Source organism: Asparagus officinalis, chromosome 4, assembly GCF_001876935.1.
Source record: "Asparagus officinalis chromosome 4, Aspof.V1, whole genome shotgun sequence".
In the NCBI taxonomy this organism is placed as follows: Eukaryota; Viridiplantae; Streptophyta; class Magnoliopsida; order Asparagales; family Asparagaceae; genus Asparagus; species Asparagus officinalis.
Window position 1 is genome coordinate 22,696,262 of NC_033797.1, and position 17,075 is coordinate 22,713,336.

Consider the following 17,075-nt stretch of genomic DNA (forward strand, 5'->3'; position numbering starts at 1 on the left):
ACAGAATCAGATTTCTGCTTCTTTGGGGTTTTTGATCCCTTTTGTTTAGGGTTTTTGCTGTTGGTTTCTCTTCCTATATAAACCTCAAACCCCTCTATACCAGAGTAGAAAATGAAAATGTTTTAAACAAGTTTAACAAGGGTTTTAAAGTTTGTTTTGTGTGTTTTAAAAGAGTTTGGTTTGTGAAGACTGTTTCACAAGTGGAGGAGATTATCTATATTGTTTGGGCTTCATCTTAATCCATCTCTCCATCTTGTTTTTCAGAGAAGAATTTCTAAACTCATATCTAGCTTTATATTTACATATTTATTTAATTATCTTTCTTTAAAGCTAGTTTTTACATTGAGTTTAGATTTAATAAATCTTATTGTTACACACACCCACATTGAGCTTATAGTATTTACATATATAGTATAATTGGGGTTGTGAGAGTTTGTAACATTGATTTGTACTTAATTAAGTTCTCATCCATTGTAGAGAACAACTATTGTTATATTCGTGCTTAATTATGAGTGTGATCTCGTGAAGATCAATTGTGTAGTTATGAAGTTTTCGGTTAGCTAGAAAACCGAGTGTGAGTGTTTGTGAACGTTGATCGGTGAGTGTTGAAAACCGACATTATGAGGTGTAAACGTTATTTGGGTGAACGTAGGAAACCCGGTTGTGATAGTGGATTTCTCCCCGGGAGTGGGGAGCGGAGACGTAGGACGGAAGGTCCAAACTCTGTGATCATTTTTTTGTATTTGAGTTTTCTTTGGCATTTCATTTGTGCCTAGTATTCATTACATTCTTGTCGCCATTGTCAATTGCCCTATCACTTTTGTAGATTGTTTATTTCATCATTGTGTCAGTTTATATATTATTGCATATATTTCACTATATATCTCATTGCTAGGATATTGTTCTTTGTTTATATTGCTTATTCTTGCTTGTAACATATATTGTATATCTATCTTATAAGAATAATATTTGAATTAGTTTTAATTAGCATAAAATCGGATTAGATTAGCATAAGACCCTAATCACCTCCCCTCTAGGGTCTAACAATAATTATTCAAAGTCATTGCGGGAGTAAGAGTTGGTTGGTGTGCAAACTCGAGGAGGACGATACCAGATTAAGTGGACCTTTCAAGCGGGCACAATTGAGTGGCACACAAGGAGATGGAGATGATGACATTGGACTTGAAGATGATGAACGCTCATATTCGGTCCAAGCCAAGTGATGGAGGAGATTGAGGCATTCGGCTCGTAGTGTAGAGTAGAAAACGTGCACCGATATAGTTTGAGACAAGCGATGCAGGTGGAGCATAAGAATAATAAGTTAGGGGAGGCTATTGTCAGGCTCAAGTTGGGAGGAGAAACATGGTTGATTTGCTTCTAATGTTAGAGGTGGCGAATATCTCTTGGTGCGCACAAGAGAGCTGTAGGCGCCATGGCGAAGTAGATGAAAGTGAGGGTCATAGGGGCGTTCAGGTCGGAGTACGAGTGTTTCATTTAGGAGTGTAGATACTTCAGATTGAAGTAAAAAAAAAAAATAGAAGATTCTAGCAGGAGAGGTAAAGTTTCAGGACGACAATGGTAGATCTTCGAGGTGGCTCAAATCCAAGGTGAAGATTATTGAGATTGTGTCTTTGATTCTTTGTATAACTTCATGAAAATTAGATATGGTTATAAATCTATCATGATTAGGAGATTGGGTCTCATCATGATTAGATGTTTGAATCCTATTCTAATTAGGAAGTTAGGCTTTGAATTTCTGTGGAGGAGTAGGAAACCTCATTCAGTTGATTGGTTCTTGTTATAAGGGGGGGAAATTGAAGTTATCTGCACTATACCATGCTTTAAACCCAACCAGCAGTAATGTCCAATGGCACAATACAATATGGGAGAGCTTATGCTATCCTAAACACTCATTCATTAGCTGGTTAACTGTCAATAACAGATTGAATACCCAGGACAGACTGTTAAGAAGGGGAATAATAAATACAAACCACTGCACCTTATGTACTGATTCTTTTCAGGAAAACAGAAGCCACCTATTCTTTGAATGTGCTTATTCTAGTGATGTATGGAATTGTATAATGGATTGGCTTCAATTCTCTTGGAGATCATGCCATTGGGAGATTTTGATAAACTGGTTCAGTTCAAGATTGAAAGGAAGAGGTATTAAACAAAGGGTTAAGAGAATGGCACTGTCAGCCACCATTTATGCAATCTGGAATGAGAGGAATATGAGAGTTTTTCAGCAAAAGAGCAGGCCAGTTGAACATCTAGTAAAGGGTATTAAAGTTGATATCATGACAGTGCTACTAAACTCTAACATCCCCTCTGAAAATGATGCCTGGATTCTTTCATTGTAGAGCATGCACAGACGTGCACAGATTTGGACAGGTTTATACCACTGAGGATTGCTGGAACCTGTTCATATATATAGGGCTATTGTTTACTGTTTGTAATCCAGTGCCTTGGCTATAGCTCTGTTTTTTGAGTTTTAGCTACATATTTCTGGTATATCTCACATTGAGATCATTGATGTAAATACAACTTTCATATTTGGAGATGAAATAAAAATTTTCATTTACCAAAAAAAAAAAAAGTTAGGCTAAAGATATGATTTTGCTTTTCCTATATATATTATTCTATTATCGAAAAATACCACATAGATTGTTTTCCTTCCGCTGGTGTTTATTATATTATATATTTAGAACACCAAAGCCATTAAAATCAGGGCAGGACACTTCTACACTGATGCAATCGATCACCAAGAGTACGCCAGATCAATCAAAATATTACATCATCAATTATCGACTTTTAAAATATAGTCTGATCACGAGCTCTATCATATTCCACCCCCTCCTGCATAGTATATTTATCAGTTGCTATAAAAGGCACTCCTAAATCGCTTATTTTTTACTTTGCTAGCTTATTACGTATTTAGAATACCGACAATGCTAAAATTAGGCTAATTAAGAGGCTTCTACTTTTATTCGGAAGCCCCGCTGAGACAAAACACCGAACCCTGTCAATACTGCATATCATTTTGTATGGGGAGCCCCCCCACAGAATTCGCTTTGGCATTAATTTGTTTTCCTACTTTCTTCGCTAGGATTATTTGGCTGGTAGGATAAAGGAGCATAAAGGGGCAAGAGAATGGCAATCTCAATCAGAGAGTTTTGCTGGGGCCACATCTTTAATAAGGGCAGGCATGCATGTTATCTTTTCCTTTTAACGACTGTGACAAGACATGAGTGGTAGGACTTTGGAGTTAGGGAGGGCGTGGAGGCCACACCATGCACGGACTCCCTCTGTATGAAAATTACGTTTGCTTGCTTTCGCCAAAGACTCTTGGCCTCTTCCTCTCCCCCTCGCAGCATTCGCTCGATTTTTTGTCTCCCGAGCCTAATGTCATCAAATTAGACGGGTCACTGAATTTATGCACATGCATGGCCAAACTTGTTAGGTTGCATAACATGCTAGCCTTTTAACTAGGTCATAACCCTAGATTTAGCCCACTCCAAAATAATATGACAATACAGGGATTGCACTTATAAAAAGAGGGGGCAAAATAAGAAATTAATAATAAACACTTACTGGTTAGGGCTTATAGCCTCTTAATTCCCTCTGAACAATGCCAGCGAGCAGCTTACCTGTACACGTGTCCATAAAGATAGCCCCAGCCCTAGACACTCTGTACCCGGCCAACCCCACGCCCTAACCTAACACTAACAATCACAACGCGGGTACTGCCCTCAGACTTTCCCATTTACTTCTTCCACCGGTTGCCAAATTTCACCCTCGGATCGTTTGGTTGGAAATACATCACGTTGGGATGACCCTGACTGCATACTTATATTTTATAAATTAAAAAAAAAAAACTCAAATTACTCCCACGGTACGAGAAACAAAAATTGTGGCCGGGGTCTTTATTTGCGGCTTACTATGAAAATTGTAAGTCCCTGTGGACCTCACACTTTTGTTTCTCGTGGTACGATAGTAGGTTAGAGCCTGTACGTAGCACCATAATTATCATCACCCTATTATACATCATTGATGGCTGTATGGTGGAACACTAACCTATCGGCTCCCAGAAATTCAAAAAAATATCTAGGAAGCTATGTTTTTGGGATTTGATCTTTGAGTCTCAAAGATGCAAGATTCTTGATCCGCACACTTCAATCATATAGTCCTGTTGCCAGAAGGAAATAAATAGAGAGGGGGGAGAGAATAAATAGAGAGGGGGGAGAGAGAGAGAGAGAGAGAGAGAGAGAGAGAGAGAGAGAGAGATCTCTCCTCCATTTTTGTGGCAGTTGTTAGTTCCCTACTCCTTCATTTCATAATGGTGAAATTTTTATGGTACATGTGATGGTAAGATCTGTTCATGAAAAGATGAGTCAGAAAACAATCTCTCTCCCACTTTCACTTTACAAACAGTTAATTTCCTATGCTACTCCACCAATTAAGCCCTATCATCAAGATCATCAACTTTTTTACCATAAAAAGAGTGGCCCCTCCGCTAGCAAAGCCAAAGCCATGGCTAGTTATATCCCTTCTTGAGAAAATTTAACTGGCTATCTAGCAAAATCTCATCTTTGCGGATGACCTCTTTTTGTTATGTAAAGCTGAATTATACTCTATATCAAAACTAAGGGAGTGTCTTAAGGAATTCAGTCAAGTTTCAGGGCTTGAGCCAAATCCCTCCAAATGCTGTGTCTTCATGAGTGGGGTTGATGATAATTTGAAGCAACAAATTTGTGCTCTTCTTAATTTCTCTGAAGGTATTTTACCCATGAGATACCTGGGTATGCCACTGATTTCAAAAAGACTCTTGGCTTGACTGCAGTCCTCTCATTAACAAAATTGCTGTTCAAATCCAAAACTGGCGAAGCAAAAATACCCTATCATATGCTGGGAGGTTGCAGTTAATTAAATCAGTTATTTTGGGTATACAAATTTTTTGGACTAGCAATTATATCCTACCAACTAAAGTTCTGGAGAGGATTGACAGTATGTGCTCTGATTTTTTATGGGGACATAAAATCCATTTAGTTTCCTGGAATTCAGTCTGTCAAGAATTCAAACAAGTGGTCTGGGCCTTTTTTCTGCTAAGCTCTGGAATTATTCTACAGTTGCAAAAATGCTGTGGATGATACATCTTAAAAAGGATATTCTGTGGATTAGATGGATTCATGGTCATTATTTGAGACGTAATGATATCTGGCAGGTGCAGGCAAAAGCTAGTGATTCTTGGACATGGAGGCAACTTTTAAAAGTTAGAGATATTCTGAAGAACAAAACTGGAAGTGTGGCTAATCTGATAAATGCAATTAACAGCTGCTGCACTAATGATAAAGTCAGTATCTCCTCCATTTACAATACTATTTTTCAGCAACATAGTTTATTTGAAGGATCTGACACTATTTGGGGGGGTTGGCATTACCCCAAACATTCATTCATATTATGACTTGCATCTCTCTCTAGACTTCTCACACAAGACAGGTTGTGTAACATGAGATTGCTTAGCTCAAGCCAATGTGTGTTTTGTTCAATTCAAACAGAATCATGCCAGCACATATTTTTTGAGTGCCAATATTTAGCAAATGTATGGAATAAAGTGATGGAATGGATGAAGTTCAATTGGAGATCATGCTCATGGGACCTGATAATGAACTGGTTCAACCGGAATTTGAGAGGAAAAAGTTACAAAAAGAAATTGAAGAGAATTGCTTTATCAGTGTCAGTATATATGCTATGGCAAGAGAGGAACTTCAGGATTTTTCAGCAACAAAGAGTGTTAAGGTCCCCTAAATCACTGTTTCATGCAATCAAGCTCAGTGTGTATAAAAAAGTTTTGAACGATAGGTTTCCACAACATATTTTTCAGTTCATTGATAATCTGTCATAGAGTAAGACTGGATTTTTAAATCAGTCTATGATTTTGTATCTTTGTTATGTACAAAACTTTCTATACTTGGTGATGAATAAAATTTACATTCATTTACCAAAAAAAAAAAAAAAATCTCAACGGTACGAAAAGCCAGGTTTTTTTTTTCAAGTGCTGATCCCTCGCATCTTTCATAATTTGTATTAGTCCCTCAAACTATCTGGATTGCCGTTAAGTTTCTCAAATCACAAAGCTACTTGCTATTTTGTCCCTCTACCTAACCTACATGGAATCGTATTTAAAGAGAAATATTACTTCAAATCTAACTTTCCACACACTGAAGTTCTAGTTTATTTTAAAGAATATAACCATTCGCATTGATATTCTAATTATACCTTTCAGTTATGCTTAACCACCCGTTTTCTTGAATGGGTTCGAAGCCAAGTCCCGCAAGCTAAAAGTCGAAACCCATATCCTTCATTGACTGTAATAGATAATAACCCTTCTGTTTGCGGACATATCCTCTCGAAATAACAATCAAAGTTATAATTTAGGTTTTGTTTGAATACCACTATATTTTTCTTATTATGTTTTTCTTAAAAAACGCCATGATATTTTGTTTTCCTTCTAAAGCGTTTTCTTTTTTTTTGAAAAGGCCCTAAAGCGTTTTCAAGACACCATAGTAAGTATTTTTGGTCAACGCTAGTTTGACCATGTATAATATTAGCGTTAAATATATATTATATACGAAGTAAATAGTTAAAATGTTATTATATTTATTTCGTATTATTATATTGTTATTAATATTAACTATAATACAATATATCTTAGTATTGTGTATTATAATATTATATTATACTTTAATATATTATATTATACCTATACATATTATTTTCAAATAATAATATATTAAATTATTTACGCATATCAATTTGTTACTATTATATATTATATAATAATGTTAAGTAGTATTATATTATTATTAATCTATTATACTATTATTTATATAATATTATTGTTTATAATTTGATACATTAGAGTTTACTAATAATATATTAATAACTTATGGCTAAATAAATATTATTATATTATTGATATATTATTATTTCATTAATATTTGCTACCACTATATTATTAATAAATTATATAACTAATTATATAAATTTATATATCAGCCAACCCTTCAATTGATTCTACAAGCAACCCGACTTGGCCCACTGTTCAGCCGACATCTCGCGTAGCCGAGTCAAAAGGCGGTACTACTCAGCCAACCCTTCAATTGATTCTACAAGCAACCCGACTTGGCCCACTGTTCAGCCGACATCTCGCGTAGCCGAGTCAAAAGGCGGTACTACTCAGCCAACCCTTCAATTGATTCTACAAGCAACCCGACTTGGCCCACTGTTCAGCTGACATCTCGCGTAGCCGAGTCAAAAGGCAGTACTTGTTGTCCAACCTGGTCAATCGTCCCTGCGAATAACCCCTACTCGACCCGTTGTAGCAGCCATCAACATGTATAGTCGACCATCAGCTGATCAACTAAAAGAGTTGGTAGTTTTCTCGAACCCTACGCCGACAGCCGCCTGTCCTTGCATTAACTGTTATGACAAAGTCATTATTGCTCTAGTCCACAAAGTCTTTATGACTTATTAGGCTACCGTCAACACCAAGCAGCTACTATCGCTTGACACTAACCATCTGGATGGCCCATCTTCGCCAACAGCCAACACTTGTTAGCTGTATGTTGACTTAGCTGCCTAGATGGACTCAGCCTAAGTTACCTTCTTTCCCCTCATATCCACTATAAAAAGGAGAGACACTGTATGTGGTAACTCTCTTGGCCCTTTTTTACACAACAAAGAGCTAGCCCCATATTTTCCCACTCAAGATCATCTACTGACTTAGTCATTGGAGGAATAACCGGAGAACCCAACTTCGTCCTCTTACGAGATTCATCAGAATGATTTAGAGGACCCTAATCACTCTACAAGCTCTCAGATAGCCCCCTGTTTGATAACTGGCATCACCAGTTTGGCTCCCACCATGAGGTCTTCTTTTTTCTTCAATCACGATGTCTGGTTCTAAGCATTGACCTATCCATCCAGTCCCCGAAGAACCACATGCGGGCTACGTTAATCAAGCTCAACTGGAGAAATCCGCTCAGCGGTTCTCTCAGATGTAAGGATCTTACAACATCCTTGGAACATTGAGCAACTCAAGAAATATTTTTAATAATCTTGTTTATATATGTTATATATGATATATAATCCTTTTGAGTTTTAATTCTATTTTGCTACATTCTAGCAGTATCATTACTTTTCGCAGGAATACAAGGCTGAGTCACTACAACATAGTCGACTCATTTTAAGATATTGACACCAACTTAAGTCCAAAGCACGTACCCTAGGACCTTTGTGTCATTGTGACCAAAAGACCTTAGTACCTTTTCAGGGTAAAACCAATGCACATCATCAACTTGGTCGACTCTGACAGAAAGGCCTTAGCATCCACCTAAGCCCAATGCACGTACCAAAAGACATTGGTATCTTTTCAGGGTAAAACCAATGCACATCATTAACTCGGTCGACTCCGACATAAAGACCTTAGCATCCACCTAAGCTCAAGGTACTCTATAAAAAACTTTGGTGCCCTCTCATGATAAAACCAAGGCACGCCTCACTTGATGGACTCAAAAAGACCTTGACATCCACCTAAGCCCAAGGCACACGCCAAAAAGACCTTGGCATTCACCTAAGCCTAAGACACATACCAAAAAGGCCTTGACATCCAGCTAAGCCCAAGGTACATACCAAAAGACATTGGCATCCACCTAAGCTAAGAAACATAACAAAATACCTTAGCATCCACCTAAGCCCCAAGGCACGTACCGAAAGACCTTGGTATATTTTTAGAGAAAAATTAAGGCACATCATCAACTCAGTCAACTCTGGCATACCTTGGCACTAAAAGTACACTGGGGGGGGGTGAATAGGGTAATTTCTAATCTAATCCAATATTAATGCCAAATTAAAAATTATTAACTAATATATACTAACAAAGTGATTACGATGAGATATGCAAGGATATACGATTAAACAACGAGTAATATAAACATGAACATAAGATATGAAAGAGAAAGTATGCAAAAGACAATCACAAACACAAGTAAATGATCACGGAGTTCGTTCAACCCATGACCTACGTCTACGCTCCTCACCCTTGAGGAGAATCTCTACTACCTTAAAAATACTATACAATCGGTTTTCAACGCTCAGCGATAAACATTTCTAACTCACGCAATTGTCAATAATAATACACTCCTCTAAGTATTGGCCTAGCATATGTCACCTTTCTCAAGTGCTGGAAATTACTACCTCTCCCTAGGATTTATAACCGATGCCACTCCTCTTGGAATTGACCTCATCTCTCACCAACCACTTCTCTAAGTGTTTTTATGTATTATAATGTATTCTCTCAACAATAAAGGTCAAATACAAGATTTGTTCTCTAAACAAGATGAGAACAAAAATGAAGCTCACTCTCAAAGAATCACTCACCACAACCCAAATATATAGTATGTGAAAATACTTAAGCTCAAATAGGTTGTGTGTGTATCAATGAGAAACAACAAAATCAAACTCAAATTAATCTAGCAAATATATGTAAGAATCAAAATGAAACTAAGCTAGATTAAAGAGTTAGAAAAACTTCTCTAAATAGGCACAAAGAGACGTAGATGAGAATTGAGGTTGAACTCCTCAAAACTGAAATTAAAACCTTCTTCTCTATGTGAAAACTTCTTCACATAAACAAAACAAACTTTTTATCTCTTGAAAACTCAGAAACAAACAGCCTAAAACTTGTGTAAAAAAACTTAAGAAAAACCAAAGCAAGAGTGACATTTATAGCCCCAAAAACATAGCTACCAAAACTAGCCGTTACTACTAGAAAAATCCCCAATCAGTCCACTGAAGGTGATGTTGGTCGACTGATGCGATGATCATTGGCAACAGTTCTGAAAAACAGCACTCCGTCAGTCGACTGATGTCATGGTTCGGTCGACTGATAATCATCGGTTGACTGATGATCATCGATCGACTAAGCATAAATAAATCAACAATTCTAGAGCAGTTCGTCAGTCGACTGATGAACAGTATCGATCAACTCATAAACATGCACAATCCAGTTTTGAACAGTAAAATTGAATTTCAAAGTAAGTTTAAAAATAGCAAATAAATTTAAAAAATTATGAAACTTGGGGAAATGTTTATATACATGAATATAAACATATTAGAAAAGAATTTTTTTGAAATACCATTCCCCATTTGAGAAAGATCATCATTTTGCAAAATCTGAAAAGTACGAGATCATTTTAAACACTTGATTTTGTAAAAAACATAGTAAATCAACTCCAAAAATTATAAAATTTTGGGAAATATTTATAAACAAGAAATAGAACATGTTAGAAAAAGAATTTCTTAAATTACATTTCCCATTTGTGAAAACTCATTTATTTTGTAAACTATTCAATAATACCCTCGTTCAAAACGCGAAGATTAACCTCATGTTTCAAGTTAAACTTGTCGAAGCAATTTCTTAGTCTAAAACCCACCGCCAATCAGGGGAGTTTGTAGCGGTAGCGCGGCATCTTGAGTAGTAACAGCGTCGGTGGCTTCGATCACCGGCATGCTTGGAGTCGCCTTAACGACTTTCCTAGATTTTGAAACAGCTTTCTTAGGGGCCATAGATGATCGTCGATGGTGGTGAGCAGTGAAGGTCACTGTGGAATTTTCGTTAAGAAAATTTGATAAAAATAGAAGAGTCAAGATGACTCTTGATTTGACCTTTGGCGGTCCATTTATTGATAGCTGGAGCTGTCGAATCAGCACATAATTTTAGACAAAAATCCCCCCCAAACGCGATCTTCGCGTTCACACTAAGTTAGCTCGGTTTATGAATGCGAAGCTCACTTCTGCGTTTCAACTTCTGAACGCGAGGCTCACTTTCGCATTTCAACTTCTGAATGTGAGGCCCACCTTCGCGTTTTAACTTCTGAATGTGAGGCCCACCTTCATGTTTCAACTTTTGAAAGTGAGGCCCACCTTCGCATTTTAGCTTCTGAATGGGAGGCTCACCTTTGCGTTTCAACTTCTGAACGAGAAGCTCACCTCCGTGTTTCAGAGCAACAAACGCAAGGCCCACCCTTGCGTTTTAGAAGCAGAGCCACATTGTAGGATCGCGGACCTATGGCAACACAAACACTAGAAAGCAAAAATTAATAGTGTTTATAAATCTTTAATCAGAAAAGTTACTAAATGAAAAGATAATGAATAACAACACAAATCACAGAAAAATAGACAAATGCAAACACACGGATTTATCCTAGTTTGGTCCTCCAGACCTACATCCAGTCCCCAAGCCAATCCTGCTTGAGATTTTCCTTTCCTTGATTTGTAAATCCATAAAGCAACCTGACCTTGAAAACCACAATATCAAACCTGACCAATTGACAAAACCATGCCAATTGCAACCAATCTCTAAACCAAGAGATCTTATCTCTCAAACCAGAGATAACCTACCTTTGAAGCAAAGTACAAAACTGATCATATAATCCTTGATAGTATAGTGGACGTGCTTCTCTCTATGTCTATAGGTTTTACTCTCAGATTTTTTGCCTATCTAATCATTTGATTTGAAGAACAAATGGCAAGAGAGTTTTTCTATTGGTGTTCTTGACAAATATGCACTTCTAATCATTTGATTTGAAGAACAAATGGCAAGAGAGTTTTTCTATTGGTGTTCTTGACAAATATGCACTTTTTAGAGTCAAGAGTTCTAATGCATACCATTATCAATGTACGAGGAGAACCCCTCTATTTATAGGTGAAAATATGGCTGATAAGTAGTTAATAACGTTCTTAATTTGAATAAATAGTCGTTGGAAAACATTTAAAAACAATCAACTAATTCAAATACAAAACAATTAGAAAAACTATCTTTGTAGTCGACTATAAGGCTTAGTAGTCTTCTACACTGAGTCTATTTAGACTCTGTGAAGTCAAAAAACAGGTTAGTAGTCAACTACTAAAGACAATAGCCAACTATATTGTAAAAGTTAAGTTTCTGTAAGTTAAAACTGAGAATGAGTAGTCGACTATTAAGGAGAGTAGTCGACTACTGATACTAAGATAAAGCAAATTATTAATTTTGGCAAAATTAGTCTATTAGACTTTCTATTAGTCTATTAATCAGGGTTATTAAAATCTAAGATTATTTCTATGAAATTGTGAGTGTTTAGTGTGTGTGATCAAGTCTCTTAAAAAACATTCCACCCAATGAAAGAAAACCCAAAATACAATTATATCATTGAAGCATCTTGATTTCTTTCATCTCCAATTAGCCTTGTATCAACTTCAATTACCTTGTATTGCTTTGTGTCTTGAGTATCTCTTTGAATATCATTATTGATTTTGCTCTAATACTACAAAACATATGTTAGACAAAATACACACAACATATAATATTTATTATCATCAAAACAAACATATCTTGGGGTCAAGATATCCAACATTCTCCCTCTTTTTGATGATGACAAATAAATTGTGTTAGAAAACATTTTACTTGTAATACCCCAACCCTTGAGAGGGTGATGTGATTAGTATTGATAGATTTGATTGGAATACTCATATCATCAAGATGCATCTTCTTTTCGGGAACCCGGCTCTTAGAAACTCCAAAGTTAAGCGTGCTTGGCCTGGAGAAATTCTAGGATGGGTGACCCACTGGGAAGTTTTTCAGGGAGCGCGTGAGTGAGGACAAAAACGTGCTGAAAAGACATGTGGTGGTTTGTGAGGTCAGTCCATCAGATCTAATAGCGTACCGACTCCGGGATTCCCGAGCGGGGCGTTACATTACTCCCCCTGCATCAAATCATTAGTTAAACTCTTTTACCCCCGCTGCATCGAATCATTAGTAAAAATAATAAATTTTCTATATATCTCCCCCTTTGTCATTAGCAATATATATATATAGCCATATATTGTATCCTTCCCCTTTTGAGTACCTGAAATATAAACAATTTTCTTGTGGTACCCACATTATTTGGGTCCAAAAGGATTAGCCTTTGGAAATTCAAACCCATTTAGAATTTGATTTCCATTTGTTAGTATACAAATAATCTTTAGAATAACAAACTTCGTTCATATAGGATTCAATATAAACATCCTTATTATGAAATTTCAAATATTAAGGAGCCCAAATATATTTATTCCAAGCATGTATATTCTTTGCAAATGAATGACTATTCTTAGAATATGAATTAGCCTTCAAACTATTGTTTTCTTTAACAAATCCAAGTCCAAAATAATTGTTAGAAAGCCGTTGATGAGATAATATGTCATTCAAATTCTCATTTTCTTTATTGAATTTTGAAAACATTTTTCAAAATATCTTCATACTTGATTTTCAAATATGAAATATTATTTTACAAATCTGAAATACGAGAATTTAAAGAAGATATTTCCGTTTTAAGAAAAGAATTTTCTTCAAATAATTTCTCATTTTCCTTTTTCAAAAACTTGTTTTTCACTTTTTTGTTTTTAAATTCAAAAAATAATTCATTGAAAGCATTCAATAATTCATCATTATTAAAATTATCGGCTACCACATCTTCTAGAGCCATAAAGCACATGTTTGCCACTTCCTTGTCCGTTTCTTCTTCTTCTTCATCAGATGAAGATGCATTGTTGTCATCCCAATTGACTATCAATGCCTTCTTCTTCTTGAAATGTTCAGATTTGTTCTTGAATTTGAACTTGAGAAGAGGACAATCTTTCTTCATATGACCTGTTTTGTTACACTTATAACAAATAATATTATTGTTAATATCTTTAACCTTTATTTACTTTGTATAAGAAACTTTTTGAATTTCCTTGAAAGTGCATCAATGTCTTCATCATCATCATCTGAATTGTCTATGTCGGATGAAGTATTGAAAGCAAATAGTTTCTTCTCTGGTTGTTCTCTCTCCCTTCTATCTTGAAGTTGTACTTCATATGCCATTAGATTCCCAACGAGATTTTCTAGAGTGAGTGTTGAGAGATCATTGACTTCTTCAATTACTGTCGTCTTCTTCTCCTATTCCGGTATGAGTGCACAAAGTACTTTTCTTACCATCTCTAATTGTGTATATTCTTTTCTAAGAGCAATTAGAGAGTCGGTGATGTCGGTGAATCTTATGATCATTTCAAAGATCGTCTCATGTTCCTTCATTTTGAATAATTCAAACCTGTGCACAAGAACAGAGATTTTAGATTCTTTAACTTTAGTTGTACCTTCGTGTGTTACCTCTAATGTATGCCAAATTTGATGGGTTGAAGTGGAAGTAGACACGCGGTTGAATTCATTCTTGTCCAATGCACAAAATAGAGCGTTCATTACCTTCGAATTCTGATTTGCAGTATTCTTTTGAGCGCTAGTCCATTCAGTATATGGTCTGGTTGGATTCTAATGTGGTAACTCAACGATGTTCCATAACTCGTAGTCAATGGATTGCAGATAGATTTTCATTCTGCACTTCCCATAGTTATAGTTGGAACCATCAAAGAGCGGAAGTCGTTGTGTTAAGTGTCCTTCCTTGAATTGTGATGTTGTTGTTGCCATCTTTCACCTTGTTCTGATACCAATTGTAGGATCGCCGACCTATGGCAACAAAAATACTAGAAAGCGAAAATTAATAGTGTTTATAAATCTTTAATCAAAAAAGTTACTAACTGAAAAGATAATGAATAACAACACAAATCACAGAAAAATAGACAAACGCAAACACACGAATTTATCCTAGTTCGGTCCTCTAGACCTACATCCAGTCCCTAAGCCAATCCTGCTTGAGATTTTCCTTTCCTTGATTTGTAAATCCACAAAGCAACCTGACCTTGAAAACCACAAGATCAAACCTGACCAATTAACAAAATCATGCCAATTGCAACCAATCTCTAAACCAAGAGATCTTATCTCTCAAACCAGAGATAACCTACCTTTGAAGCAAAGTACAAAACTGATCCTATAATCCTTGATAGTATAGTGCATGTGCTTCTTTCTATGGCTATAGGTTTTACTCTCAGATATTTTGCATATCTAATCATTCGATTTGAAGAACAAATGGCAAGAGAGTTTTTCTATTGGTGTTCTTGACAAATATGCGCTTTTTAGAGTCAAGAGTTCTAATGCATACCATTATCAATGTACGAGGAGAACCCCTTCTATTTATAGGTGAAAATATGGCTGTTAAGTAGTCAATAACGTTCTTAATTTGAATAAATACTTGTTGGAAAACGTTTAAAAACAATCAACTAATTCAAATACAGAACAATTAGAAAAACTATCTTTGTAGTCTACTATAAGGCTTAGCAGTCTTCTACACTGAGTCTATTTAGACTCTGTGAAGTCAAGAAACAGGTTAGTAGTCGACTACTAAAGATATTAGTTGACTATATTATAAAACTTAAGTTTCTGTAAGTTGAAGCTGAGAATGAGTAGTCAACTATTAAGGAGAGTAGTTGACTACTGATACTAAGATAAAGCAAATTACTAATTTTGGCAGAATTAGTCTATTAGACTTTCTATCAGTCTATTAATCAGGGTTATTAAAATCTAAGATTATTTCTATGAAATTGTGAGTGTTTAGTGTTTGTGATCAAGGCTTTTAGCATAGATTCTACCCAATAAAAGAAAACCCAAAATACAATTATATCATTAAAGCATCTTGATTTCTTTCATCTCCAATTAGCCTTGTATCAACTTCAATTACCTTGTATTGCCTTGTGTCTTGAGTATCTCTTTGAATATCATTGTTGATTTTGCTTTGATACTGCAAAACATATGTTAGCATAAAATACATATAACATATAATATTTGTTATCATCAAAACAAACATATCTTGAGGTCAAGATATCCAACACACGACGAACAGATCCTACGTGACAACTTTCTGCAACCAAGTTCACAATGCCCTAGAAATGGATGTAGGGAACAAACACTTGATCATGAGGAATCAACAGTTCCATTATCAAGCAAAATCAAGATCCAAAGTATTTTAAAAATCCGTTCCAATCAATCGTGAACTTTCAAAAACTTTGGAGGAGGCTCTGTAGGCTGTCCAAAAATCACCACAGATAGTTAATCCCCATAAAATATAAATGATGGAGGTTATGATCTAGCGACTTTTATATCAATCAATGAGAATTACAATCTGACAACTTTCGCAACATCAAATGAGAGTTACGAACTAACGACTCTCACATCTCAAAGAGCCAAAAGTCAGGATTACAAGATGACAACCCTTACAACACTCTAACAGAGTAGGTTACAAGATGATGATCTCTTCAAATCAAAATGTGGTGGTCGCCACCACATTCCAAGCTTAAAACGCGAAAGTCACCATTGCGTTCCAAGCTCAAGACGCGGAGCTCATCGCTGCGTTCTAAGCTCAAAATGCGGAGCTCATCGCAACGCCCCAAGATCAAAACACGGAGGTCGCTATCGTGTTCCAAGCTCAAAACGTGAAGCTCACTATCGTGTTTTTAGTTCTAAACGTGACGGTCATTTCCAAAACGCGAATCTCGCGTTTGACTGATTCAAACATGTTCTAAACGGCTCCAAAACCATTTTGCAAAATGAGGGCACTAAGCCCCCACCAAGGAGCAATTTTAAGGGTTAGTTACACCCTTTAAACCCCTATAAATAGTTGAGAAAGTAGCTCGGCTAAAAAAGGGAGAAGAAAAAAAAGAAATTTGGAGAATTTTAGCATCTTTTGGATTGGATTATTGGAGCTTTTTCGTTGTTGTAGGCTGTCTAAAAATCATAATAGATAGCTGATCCCCATCAAAGCACCGATGATGGAAGTTACACTCTGACGACTTCCAGAAGGTTACAATTTGAAGACTTTCACGTAGATCGCTAAAGGTTACAATCTGACGACCTTCACGACAACTGATGGAAGCTCTAATCAAACAGTCTTCATAATCAACATCGGGAGTTACAATCTGACGACTCTCATATATCAGAGAGCTAAAGCAAAGATTACAAAATGACGATCTTTGCAACGCTTCGACAGAAAGAGACTATGAATCGACGGTCTCTTCAAATCAAACTGTGGAAGTCCTCCCCGCACACCAGCATCAAGACGCATCGCGTT